The sequence below is a fragment of the Cygnus atratus genome, chromosome 3, assembly GCF_013377495.2.
Source record: "Cygnus atratus isolate AKBS03 ecotype Queensland, Australia chromosome 3, CAtr_DNAZoo_HiC_assembly, whole genome shotgun sequence".
Classification (NCBI taxonomy): Eukaryota; Metazoa; Chordata; class Aves; order Anseriformes; family Anatidae; genus Cygnus; species Cygnus atratus.
In genome coordinates, this window is record NC_066364.1 from 95,718,337 (window position 1) to 95,731,085 (window position 12,749).

A 12,749-nucleotide genomic window follows, 5' to 3' on the forward strand; every position below is an offset into this window, starting at 1 on the left:
GCTTCTAGCATCAAAGTGACTTCTCTGTCCAGTAAAATACTAAAAATGGTATGGGTAAAGAATGCCAGTTCATTAATCTTACTTTTGATCATCTTGAGCCAATTCACCCCAGGGTTTCATTTGGTCTTTCCTGAAGCCTTACTATAAATCACATGATGTATAGCACACAAGAAATACTTATTTTGCTAAGGTTAAGTCTATGTATTCCACTGCCGTGTTGCCATTTAAAAAATGAAAATAAAAATCTAACATGGCTTTATAAGTTGCCATGCTCAAATGCACTTCATACCTGTTACAGGACACTGTATAAAAAAGGGATTCTAGGTGCCAAAATAGCAAGGAGTGTCAGCAGCTGCTTTGACACCTCTACATTACCATGTTTGCATGTGCGTAACCCATTTCCTTCATGGCTACACCTGGAGGAGGGAGCGCCGTACAGCCTTTCATGGTTTCCTTGGGGAAAGGCAAGCTATTTCATAGGGACTGACCTTCCTGTCAGCCTGTGAGACACCATAAACCAAACTGATGGAGGACTGGACTTAAACTGTTTCTTCTCAGCCAAGATCACACCCTTCTGGAGGTTGCTTTGTCCCAGCACAGAAGTGTGAGCTGCTGCAGTAATTCTGCCATGAATGAGAGCCTTTCTTTTGAGTCATACACTTTTGTTTCCAGTCTACGGTGTCTTGGCTTACTACTGTGCTGGGGATTATCCCTGCAAAAAGCCAGAGTCTGGAAAACTGGCCATTTTCAGCAGCTATGAAACTAGATTTTTGAAGTGTTTCCCTCTCTACATATAAAAGTGGTCTCACTACAGCGAGACTAGCTAAAAAGTTGTAATAATAAAAATAATATAATAACATATTTTAATACTGTAATGTAATAGGAAAATGTAGTACCAATAATATTATCATGAATATTAGCATTATTAGTAGTAACATAATATTCTTCTAGTTAAAGCTTAATTTTTCTGGGTGTCGGTCAAACATAATGAATTAGACTGTCTTGTTTTTCAGGTAGAAAAAATCTTGATCTTACAGGAAACTTCATGCAGACAGATCCCAAATGAGTGCAGAGAGGGTCTCAGTCAGCCTGGGGAAATGACCCAGCAACAGGACTGTATCAGGACTGGTCTCCAAGTACAGGCCATAGGAGACTGAAAAGAGAGAAAAGCTAGTACTTATTGCACATGCACTAGGAGACCTTTGTATCAATAGTCTGGATTCAGTTCTCTCCTCTCCTACCCTCAAAATCCTACCAAAATAACTGCAGGCAGCAGCAGAGCCATACAGATACAATTTATGGCAGAATTTGGCACAGAGGGTGTATTGCTCCATTCAGATGGGTTGGGGTCTCTCAGAAGTCTGATCAACTAATTCATAAATGCTTTGTGTAGTTGTATTGTTCTGTATTAATGGAAGTGAGCTAATATCTTACTATTACTTCATAAGATCTAATACACAGTTAATGAAAAAATCCTTGGCACTGCAAAACCTGTGAAACTACATACACTTATAAGAAAATACTGTAACACAAAGTGGCTCTGAACTCTTTCATATTTTTTAAAAATTCCTCTAGTCCTGGAGGGTCTCTGGAATTTTTATCATACTGGAGCACTCTAAAACATAGTATGTCACACACCAGTGGGTAGGCTGAAATTGTCCTTTTCTCATCCTTTTAATGTCCTATTTTTGAGTCTCCTGTAGTCATTCTTTTTTCTTCGGGTCCCCTAAAAGAAGATTGCAAAAAGCATGAAAAGCTCTGCCTCTGACTACACTGAATGTTATGCTTCAGCCTTTTTTCATCAGCACCAGACACTTCAGTTTCTACATTAAAGCTTAAAATGTTGTGCCCTGGCTTACAGATACAGCCCTCCCTCCTCCCCAGTTGCTTTCTAGTAGTATCGTGATGTGCACATCAGGCTTCAGGTTCTGTTATTACTCCTTTAATTCACTATTGGCTACAGAAGTCCTCAAAAAGTCCTGTCTTGCAAGGGCATGAAGTTTATAGGCATACAAGGGTGATAGTGGCAACAGGGCTGGAGTGTGTCTGCAAAGCAAGCAGGGTTCATGTCTGTGAAGAATTTATTTTATTTGCTTTCCCAGCTTTGTTTCAAGGATATGCATACCTGAAGGGGTGGCCTGGAATAGATGAGTTAATAGCACATGAATTTTAAAAAATCAAAAGAAAGGAAATCTTTCTGGAAAAGCGAAATGGAAATAGGAAAGGGAAGACCAACAAAGCAGGGAGTGTGCGTCTGCCCAAATGACATGAGGAAAACCTGAGGTTGGAAATACTTTGGAAGAAGGAAGGAGAAGAGCCATGCTGTAGCAGGGACAGGACAGGCAAACTGAATGTCTATTACTGCCCCAACTGTTTCCCCTGAAATGAGAGCCAGCTTAAACAAGCTTGCCTGAAAAATGACAGCGGTTCAACAGCTGAGTTACAAACTGGTCTTCCTTGCTTCAGGACAACAATTCATGAGAAAAAAGTGAAGTGCTTGATATATCGTCAGCCATCCAAATTTAATATGATGTTGTAAGCCTGTCCAAAACCTATTCTAAAGGCTGCTCTGAGGGAGGATAAAAAAAGATTCTGCCATTTTCACAATGAAAATGAACTTAGCAGAATTAGCTGTTTCATGTGAAAGGAAACCCTGCTTGCCAGAAACAGATTATTTAAAGCCTTTGATTGACCTGAGAGACTTCCTAAACTTTCTTCCCTCTGCCTCCCACTCTCTGCACTATAAGGGTCTATTTTATTTCCGATGCATCTTGGCAATAAATTTAAAACTCCTGGATCTCTCAGCTCACTCTTCCTAGTTGGCGCCTCATTTGAGTAATAGGTCACGAAGTTGACATTCTTGCAGTGATGTATTGCTTGCTAGAGTGGCACTGACCAGGAAAGGCGGGTCAGCTAGTTTTTTTTTTTTTAATATAATCTTCTACAGCTAGAGATGAAATTGCTATAAAGAATTGCAAAAGAGCATATCCATGTGATACTCTCACTGGGGAGAGTATCCATAGCGGGAGAGAGAGACAACACCAAGAGCTACAGAGAGCTATATCTCAGGAAACATGGCTTATTTGGGGACAAGCCAAAGGCAAAATAACAAGTGAAAATGAAATGACTGGGAGATTCTAAGGAATTTTTCACTACCTGATTACCTTCTGTTTAAAGGTTTGGCTCTAACTTCTTTTTACTTGGCTTCATCCAAAATACCCTTCATAGCAGAGAAAAACTGTTACTTCCGCGAAGTCAAAGCTGAGTTCATTAAACTTGGTTTTCTTTCTGTAATTTTGATTAATAGTGTTTCTTAAAGTATGTGCTGTTTCTGTTGGGCCATTATTCCTGATGGCATGGTCCTGAAGTTTCTTAGACTGTTGCAATTTATTACATTGTTTTTTTAAAGTTTAGTGTGTCTTCTTCATTTCACAAGGAGCTGGAGTCCACACACGCGCACGCACACACACACACAAAAGAATAATAATAATAAATTAAAAAAAAAATGTGCAAGCTATTACCACTCTTCCAAGGTTTATCAGGCTATGTTAACCATTTAAACAGCCAAATTCAGCATGATATGTTTTTATTAGTTTCTACTCCTCTTGATAGTATAAAGTTTGTCTGATGCAATTCTATTTGTTATACAATTAGAGTAGACATGCCCTGAAGCCAAAGAACAGAAAGTATTCTCTTTCAAAGTTCTGAATCTCTTTTCCTGTTACTACTTTGCTGTTTTATTATTCCTCAGGCTGCATACAAGTAATGTTCTTGTTTTTTACCTCCTCTGACTTTCCAGACTTTTCGCCTGTCTTTCACTGAAAGAAAAAGTTTTGCAAAACTGTCATCAGGAAACTCATACAGCAAAGCTTGTATTGAATGAGCAGGGACACATGTTCTTGTACTTGCTAAGAAAACTTGCAATAGTTTCAGCAATCTGATTCCAGAAAGGAGATTAATAGACCTGACAACTGTCATAGATGAAGGACCATATTTCTGCTCAATCTATAATAGTACTTTTTGTTGTTGTTTCAGCCCCACATATTGTTTATGCTGATCCATCTCTTCATGCAGAAAACCAAATGTCTATATTTCATCTTGGCTGAAGTCACCCCGTATAGCATTATAAAGTTTGAGGAAGAAATTCTGACACCGTTATTCATTCATCACTGACACTGGAAAATTATGAGATATCATGAGAATGTCTGAAGAAAGAAAAATGTTTATATTTGACTTCTCGTTTCTTGACCCTCTGAGGTTACTTGCTTCATATTTTCAACTTTTATCCACATGCTGGAAGGCTAACAAGTCACTCTATTTAATGGAAGCTTAAATTCTCATGAACTTCCCTTATTCCAGCAACTAGGGCACAGAAAAAAACAAATTGCTAGTCGTGGTGATAAAATTGAAAAACTTGGCAGCAGTTTTCCCTCCTACTGATTAGCTCTTTATTCCATGAGTAATCTGATACAAATAAATGGAGTAAATCCATTTACCAGTAGATATTATTCACTGTGAGTAAAACCAGCGGAAATACGTCCTGTTTAAAACAGAATTCACTGGAACAAGCTCCCAAAATGATAGTCTTTGTTAGTCTTATCCAGATACACACTGTATAAAATGTATGCACATACATACACACACACATATCTATACACACACATGCACCTAAACTCTTATAAATACTGCACCAGGTTCTGAAATAAGTAGCAGTACTTGGGTTACAGTTCCAGTATTATCATACCTTGCTATGTAACACACCAAGTAGTTATTTCTGTCAATCTTAAATCAAGGGAACTGCATCTGTATGAAAAGAGGAATTTGTTTATGACTTGTCTCTTAAATGCCATGTGGCCACAGAAAGAGTGCTGCTGTGTGATCACAAGGTGACACACAACATGAGTTGATGTGCATAAACCAGGTCAGCTAGAGGAAGCATTGCTTGCATCTGATATTATAATTACAAAACCCTGTTGTTTGGACCACTTAGTTCTCTTGCTTGTATAGATTCTTGGTTGTATAATAAATGCATGTAGCAGCCTCTTCTTTAGACAGACGGCTTCAAAAACTCTCTCTCTTCTGCTTGAACACTGATTTTAACATTACTTGTAAGAACTTGATTTCCTTTGAAATTTCAGCTGCATCTGTCAAATTTATTTGAAAATCAGCTTATGTTGTAAAAAAAATTATCATGGAGACACACAGTATGACTGCAGAAAGAAAGAAAAAAAAAAGTCAGCTAATAGCAGTAATTCTGCCTTATTTCTGTATTCTATCACAAATCCCCATGAGAAACACTAGCTGGCGTTTGTAAATGGCAGCTGCTGCCTGTGAGCTAGCACAATCAATCTTCATGCTACTGCAACTATACACATAAAGAATATTCAGTGTCTGTGAGTCAACAGGCTGAAGCATATACCATTTATTCATTTCCCCTTAAAAGTATCAGAATAAAAGCTGACCAAGGCAGAAAAGAAGGCAGTAGCTTCTTATTTTCATGTCACATCTAATATGAATACAGAAGTTTAATATGGGTACTTGAAAAGTCTCAGCTTACACATTCATCTCACTTTATTGGTTTGATATAATTGGGACAAATTAAACCAACTTAATAGACTATATTCCATTAATGTCTTAGTCATTTGGAACTTTGATATCAGCTGCACTCTAGAAAAACAATGACTTCTAAACTGATATTTGGTCCAATACATATGATCTTATTTATTGGTAAAGAATAGAGAATGAATTCCCCAGTTCATTTATACTACTGATCATAGGACAAAGTTCTGCTAAACGGTATTATGGAATTTCCATTAAAAAAAAAAAAATGGAAGTTCAAAAAAAAAAGTGAGGAATTGTACTAAAAACTTACAATCCAAACTTTTAGCTACTCAAGTACCACAGAGAAAAAAATCAAATTTAAATATTATTTTCCTGTTTGAAGATTTACAAGTACCAGTGGATCCCAAACTGACTACTCTTAATACTAGACAAAGTGGTATTTCCTTTAATTTGAAGAAATAAATGTCCTGAATGTATTGCATGCATTGCATCTGGAGCCTTCTGATGTTTCTACGGTGGGGCAAAGATGAAAGAAATGGATGGCTGCTCTTTGAATTGATATTCAATATTGTGTGTTTGAAATCACCTTCAAGTCCCACCTAAGCCAGTTGTTTTCAGCTCATGGGCTGTGAATACAAGAGACTTGTGGACTACTGTGGTGTGGAAGGTAGCTATAAAAAAATAATGTCAGTGGCTCATATGAAATTGTGTTCCCATCTCTCAGGCTGAAAAGGACTGCCCGTGCATCTGGAAGGCATATGCTTATTTTAAGCACATAAGAAGCCCACTAATTTGAATGTGGGCATGCCAAAGCTTAAACTTAAGAAAGCATATTTTGCCTGATATTTTGTTAACCTTGTCTTTTGGATGTCAAATGCCCATAGATGAAACAATCACTCACGTGAATCTTCACATAACTTTAACTGGTTTTGTTATTCTTCTCCAGACGCTTCCTATTCATATCAAGGCAATTTATATTAAGGCATCCAAAACTGAACTATGGTGCAACTGAAAATGTATCATTCCTAGTTTTCCATTAAATCATTATTACAGTGAGATATTACTTCTGTAAAGTATTTCTCTAATCCATCTCTTTGTTAGTTTGTTTTGGAAAGGCATATTCATTAAACTGTAATACTCACAATGATTCATATCTGTTTTCTCAGGGAACCTTGTTAGATCAAAGTCCATTACGATAATGAGAAGTTTATTATATTTTCTAACACATACTACTTTTCATTAGAGCTGCCAGAATGCTGATAGATGGATGGAAGAACGAATGCTTTGGTTGAAAACAAGTATGTCTGGGAGTGTCTAATGATCCTCTTTTGCTGATACTGACCCAGAATCATTTGCTGACAAATTGCATTAAATCTCTTTTTTCCAAAATAGTTCAAATAAAAAATCTGATCAGAAGCGGTTTGGAATTCCACGTAAATTATGTTCAAAAGGTTCATTTCATCCCTTACTTTATGCACTTTTTCAAGGAATTCTTGAAAGACAGAGCAGCACAATTTGCCCTTACAGAAGCTGTGTCAGTTCTTCCTTATCATATTATGCTTATCTTAATGTGTAATCTAGTCTTGAAGTAGATTCTATTTGAGGTGTTATCTTTCCCAACTAGAGTAGATTAAAGAGGAAAGTCTGTTCATTGAAGTGCTGTGACTTTCTTGCTCTCAAATCCTTGGAATTCGGAGACTGAGCCCCTCAAGACCTCAGTCTAGCAAAGGGTTTTATGCACTTGCTTAACACAGAACACAAACAGTCTCCCTGCAGCCAGCAGCCCCCTCTCTCATGCTTAAAACTACACGTGTGATTAAATACTTTCCAAGCTGTACTGAGCAAGTAAAAAACCTGAACCCCAGGTGAAGAAAAAACAGCGGAATGCGACTATCTCAGGCAATTAGCACTTTTTTCCCCCTTTTTAATATAGTTTTCATAAATCATATACAACACTCAGATCATTCAGAAGGTTTCTCTTTAAATACCCCATTTCATTAGTTCTAACTTCCTCAAACATAGTTTCTGTCATACCTAAGGAACTGCCAAATGTTTCCAAAAGAAGCACATGATGAGAACATTTCTTGGTGAGAAAAATGAAAAGAAAACATGTGCCTAACTTTTCCGAGTCTGTTAGGAGTTCTGTCTAAATTTCTCTGCTTTCCTCACATGTACAGCTTTGAAAAGAATCCTACGCCCAACACCAAACTGCCAGAATTAGCCTCTTCCACATTTTTCCAGTGGCTAGTGGAAAATAGACCCCTTCTACTCCACCTTCTGCTATATCTCTTACTGTGAGGTTGTTTAGTTTCACTGTGTTAGCATCCAATGCAAGTCATTTTTGCTGCATATAGCTGGGTCTTTTAACTGTTGTAAACCCTTTGAAGTTTCCTCTTTCTGCCAAGAGGTCAACGCGGTCTTTCTTTTGCCCCTTCAAAAGGACCTTTCATTCATTCCTGTGTTTGGTCAAGTTGTTGTGGGTTCTGCTCTGGCCTGGCACCACGAGTCCCCCCTACACAAGCAATTGCTGCTTTCGTTGCTACTGCTGTTTGTACTCCTTATTGCTTCTTTCATTTATCTTCGCTGACACACCAAAAGAAAGAGGGGGCTGAAAGGGGAGAATTTGGCTGTAAGCTAAATTGATTGCATGTTATATTTCATGGAAGTCTGGCAGGAAGAGTCGAGTGATCTCAGAGTTTCAGGAATATTTTTGTTCCTATTGTGCAAATCAATCACAGCGAGGCTCAACCTGGGCTGCCCACCCCCCGGCAGCCCACAGCAGAGTTTGCTGCATGTCAACAAAGGCCTGAATAGAACAAAAGTCTCCCAAGTGGACACTGCATTCACTTGATAGGGTTGCATATTACCCAACATTTAATAAAACTCACATGAATTTTAAAAGGATTCTGAGATAGATCAATGACTGGAAAAGGAATACATTTAAACGGGAGAAGGGATGCCCTAAAATCAAGGTGATGCCATCACATCAAGGTGGCAGTTACTCTGTTCAGGTGTTAAATATCACGGGTATCTCGGGCATATTAGAATGAATTCTTGTCAAATAAACTTACCGCTTTCGTGTGATGGCTCCGCCCTCCCTGGATCCATCGTGGATGAATTCATCTAGAATGGGTTGTTTTTTCCCCAGCCTTCATCAGTAATACTGGCTTAACAGGCAGGTTTGGATCCTCCTCAGCTTTACATGTTTCTGTGTGGCACAGGTGTAACCCCATCAGAGCCAGTGGCTTCAGGAATGGTGAGGCTCAAGCAGCACCTAGGCAATTGCCCCCTAAGTGCTTGGGCTGAGGTGCCTCCAGCAGATCACTTTCCCTCGCCCTGTGCCAGAGCACTGTCTTAACCTTTCCTGAAAAACAGCACAGCTGCCACCCTGCCTCTCTCATCCTGTCTTTTTCTCTTAAGACCTGGAGTTTGCCTCCTGCAAATTGTAGCCACTCTGCTAACTTAGTCTTTCACCAGGCCCTGATTAAAAAATTGATCTTAGCAATCCTGGTTACTACTCAAGTAATGAACTCTTTGGTTCTGGCACATGTCACATTTTAATTTCATGCCTGAAAACAGAGTGAGAAATAATGACTCTGCATTCTTCCTTAGCCAATGCGTGTCCTTAGGCTATCTAAAGAACATAAGGCCATATGATGTGTCACTGCTCAAAAATTTTAAAGGAATCCAAAGGAGTACTTTATGCTTGTTCCTCCCACGTTATCTAGTTCACCACTAACTTTGGCAATCACTGTCACAAGTGAGAGCTGAGGGAACGCTGAGTCTGGAATCAACACTCATCTAACAAGTTAGTGCTCCTGCACGATACGCAGCAACTTGCTAGCTGCCAGCACCTTATTTTGGACACAAGTCAGATGAGAAAGAAGGAACAGATGCAAGAGCTCATGAAACCTTCTGCCCTGGCCCGACATCCATTCTGCAAAAAACTTCATGTGCCCGGTTTGGGTTTCGAAGGGCAGAGCATGTAATCTCTTCCAACCCAAACCATTCTATGATTCTATAATCCTATTTGCCAGAACCTCTTGTGCTTGGAGCTCATATTAATCACCCCCACTTCAGCATACCACAAAGTATCTAAAACATTTGGAATGTTGGGGTTTTTTTTTTAGTAATTCATTTCTCAGTACAAATATATGTCCAATTAACATATTTATGAAAGGAGGAATATGCAGATACAATTTTAAATCAATATAAATATGGAATACAGGCAACATAAAGATCAGAAGAAAATCTATGAAAAGAGACATATAGCCTTCTTTGAATATAAGGATTATTTTCAAAATATTTTCCTCTTTCTCTTCTAAAGAGCAATCATTTATTTTTAGAAAAATATGCAGGACTCAGTTTTCCAACTGGCTATCCAAATTCTTTCCACTGATTCCATGTCTCTACAGCCAGAAGAGCAATCGTGCACAAAGTAAGAATAGACTTGCCCTTTACCCATTTGTTATGCAGATATTCTGTACAGTAATTTCATCTGGTCCATGCAGAAACCCAAATTTTGATGTTATTGGAAAGACTGAGATTTTCAGAAGAGCTTAGGGAATGGCTTCCTAGCATGTGACAGTTAGGTGTCTGGCTGCAATAATCACTTCAAAAATCTCAGCCCGAAAAGCCAAGTGACAGCCATCAGTTCAAGGATCCAGCAGAAAAATTGTATTCTTGCTGGGACTTTACAGAAGCAGGCAGAAAGCCACAGTCAACAAACTTTTAAAACTGATCAGAACTTTACCCTCTTAAAAGCGAGTATTCTGAAGCTCAGACAGTGTATTTCATAAACATAGAACAAAAATGAGATCTTTGAGCAGCATGCATTTTTACAAAATTAAGCCTCCAGACCACCACAGCCCTGTTTGAAGCCACCCAATCTATCCCAGACTTGCGTATTAACACTGTAAAAAGAAAACATTATGACCTGGCGCACTGCTGCATTCCAGCATGGATGCTAACTGTTGAATACATGGATGCTAAGCTAAGTGTTGTTACTACCCAAAAGTAAATAATCCACCTAAAATGCACAGCTGTTTTCAAGCTCTCAGATCTATAGATAGATGGAAGAATAAATACATGGGATATGCCTTTCCTATTAACCTCAGAGTTAATCGTTTAGTTCTCTGCCTGCACCATCAGTTACCAAATCAACTTTGTTGACTGGTACTGAATGAGCCATTATGTACCAGAGTCCAAAACAGAGGTATTCTGCTAAGAAAAAATGTGCGTCTGAAGCTCATCTGCTGTGGAAAAAACTTCAGGGAATAAAATAAATACTTCTTTCACCATATATTGAAAGCAATTTGTGAAAAAAAAAATTGTGAACAAATGATCACACATACACACACAAAAATACTGATATTGCCGTCAATGCATTTTAAAATATTTAAACCTGCTTCTGATTATCTAACGTGCTTTCCATTTGGCATTTACTGCTTGTGATTATCTTATGTGCTTTCTATTTGTCATTTACCAAACCCTCCAGAGCATGATCAGACGTAAGCTAAAATTAAATCCTTCCTATTTCCACCAAATGCTATTCGGATTTGCACTGTGTTGCTCCGTGGTTAGTTTGGTCAGGGAGGCTGGTGGATGGATTTAAACACGTCCTCACCACAAGCTGGCACACACTGGCAGGGGCAGGAGGAGCAGGGAGAGGAGATGGAGGCAGGCATGGTATGCACTCCACATCCTGGAGTACAAATCCCACAGGAAAAACAACCTTCAGCTTCACTCGGGGCTGCAGCAAGCCCTTAAGACTCAGTTTGATGAAAGTAGCCCCTTTTCTGAATACATACAAGTTGAACGCAGCTCAGTCCGGTTAATCAGATATGCATTTAATTTTTGGCTGTAGTCACTGGTAAGCTGCATTCAGGTTGTGCTGCTTGGAGAAAACCGGCCAAATGACCTCAGATTGGTTTGGCTCTGCTTCTGCACTGAATGTGTGAACAAATACATCCGGAAGGAATAATTTCATGTTTACTTTGAAATGTATTTCCTCCAGTTTTCCAGTAATCCACTTGCTGCAAATATTTGAGCCAGTAAAGTCTAATCACACAAACATTATGGAAAGCAAACACCAAACAGGTGTGAGCCAAAGAAATTCATTTAAAATCTGGGGAAGACATTCTCAGAATTCAACCAGTACCACTGCCTATAGCTGCTGAGAGATCTCAGTTCCTTTTTCTGACCGAGTGCTATTTTGCATAATTAACTGAGATGTTGATGGATCAAGGATTTGATCCTGACTCTTCTCAAGTCTGGGTTGCACCGTAAGGGGTGGGCAGTGAGGAATATTTCTGTCTACTTACGCTTGGGTTTAGCCTGTTGTGCAACTGTAACCTCACGGGGATTTCGTGTGCGAGTGCTCTGCTGAGTCTAGAACTGTGCGAGTATACAACGTCGTTATACAGACTGAAATGAGGATAATTGAAATGATTGCATGGTTTAAATGAGGCCTCCTGCATTTTTTGCTGCCTACAAATCAACAAAAATGTTGATTTATTTATTTTCCATTTGAATTGTAGGAGGTAATCAGCTGGTAAATCCAGCGCAGAAGACACACTGGTGTGGGCTTGCAGCCAGGTCCAACCCTACCCCATGAAACAGTGGGGCACCTTGGTTTTGCTGGTGTCAGGAGGCACCCAGCACCAAACAGGGCTGGCCGGTGTAAATGAATGTTGGCAGGGCACCAATACACCCTGATTAAAGGTGATACGTAATTAGCCCATATGACTGTTAATGATAATAATTGCAGGTAACTGGCTGCATAGTATTAATCTAAATGGCAGTCACTGTGTGTTGAGGGCATATGTTATCTGCAAAGGTTTCATATTTCTTTTCAGACTGGGATTTATCCATTAGTAAAACAGAAAGTGATTACATTAATGTGCTCCCTGCCTAGACTGCCTAGCAAAACACATGCAAAGCCCTTTTTTTGCCAGAGTTTCCCCGCTGCGCAGCACTGCCCCTGCATCTCTCCAGCCACAGAAGGACTCCCAGGAAATGGGAGAACCGCCCAAGTAATTCACTGCAGGGAAGTGCAACAAGTAAATACTTGAACTGTGTTGTCCAGTGAAAAGGAAACAAGACTATCTTGCAGTGGGAGAAGGGGCATGAAAAGATGTTAATCGCATGAGCAGTAATCTCTTTGGCTGCTCAGTGTGCCACACTTG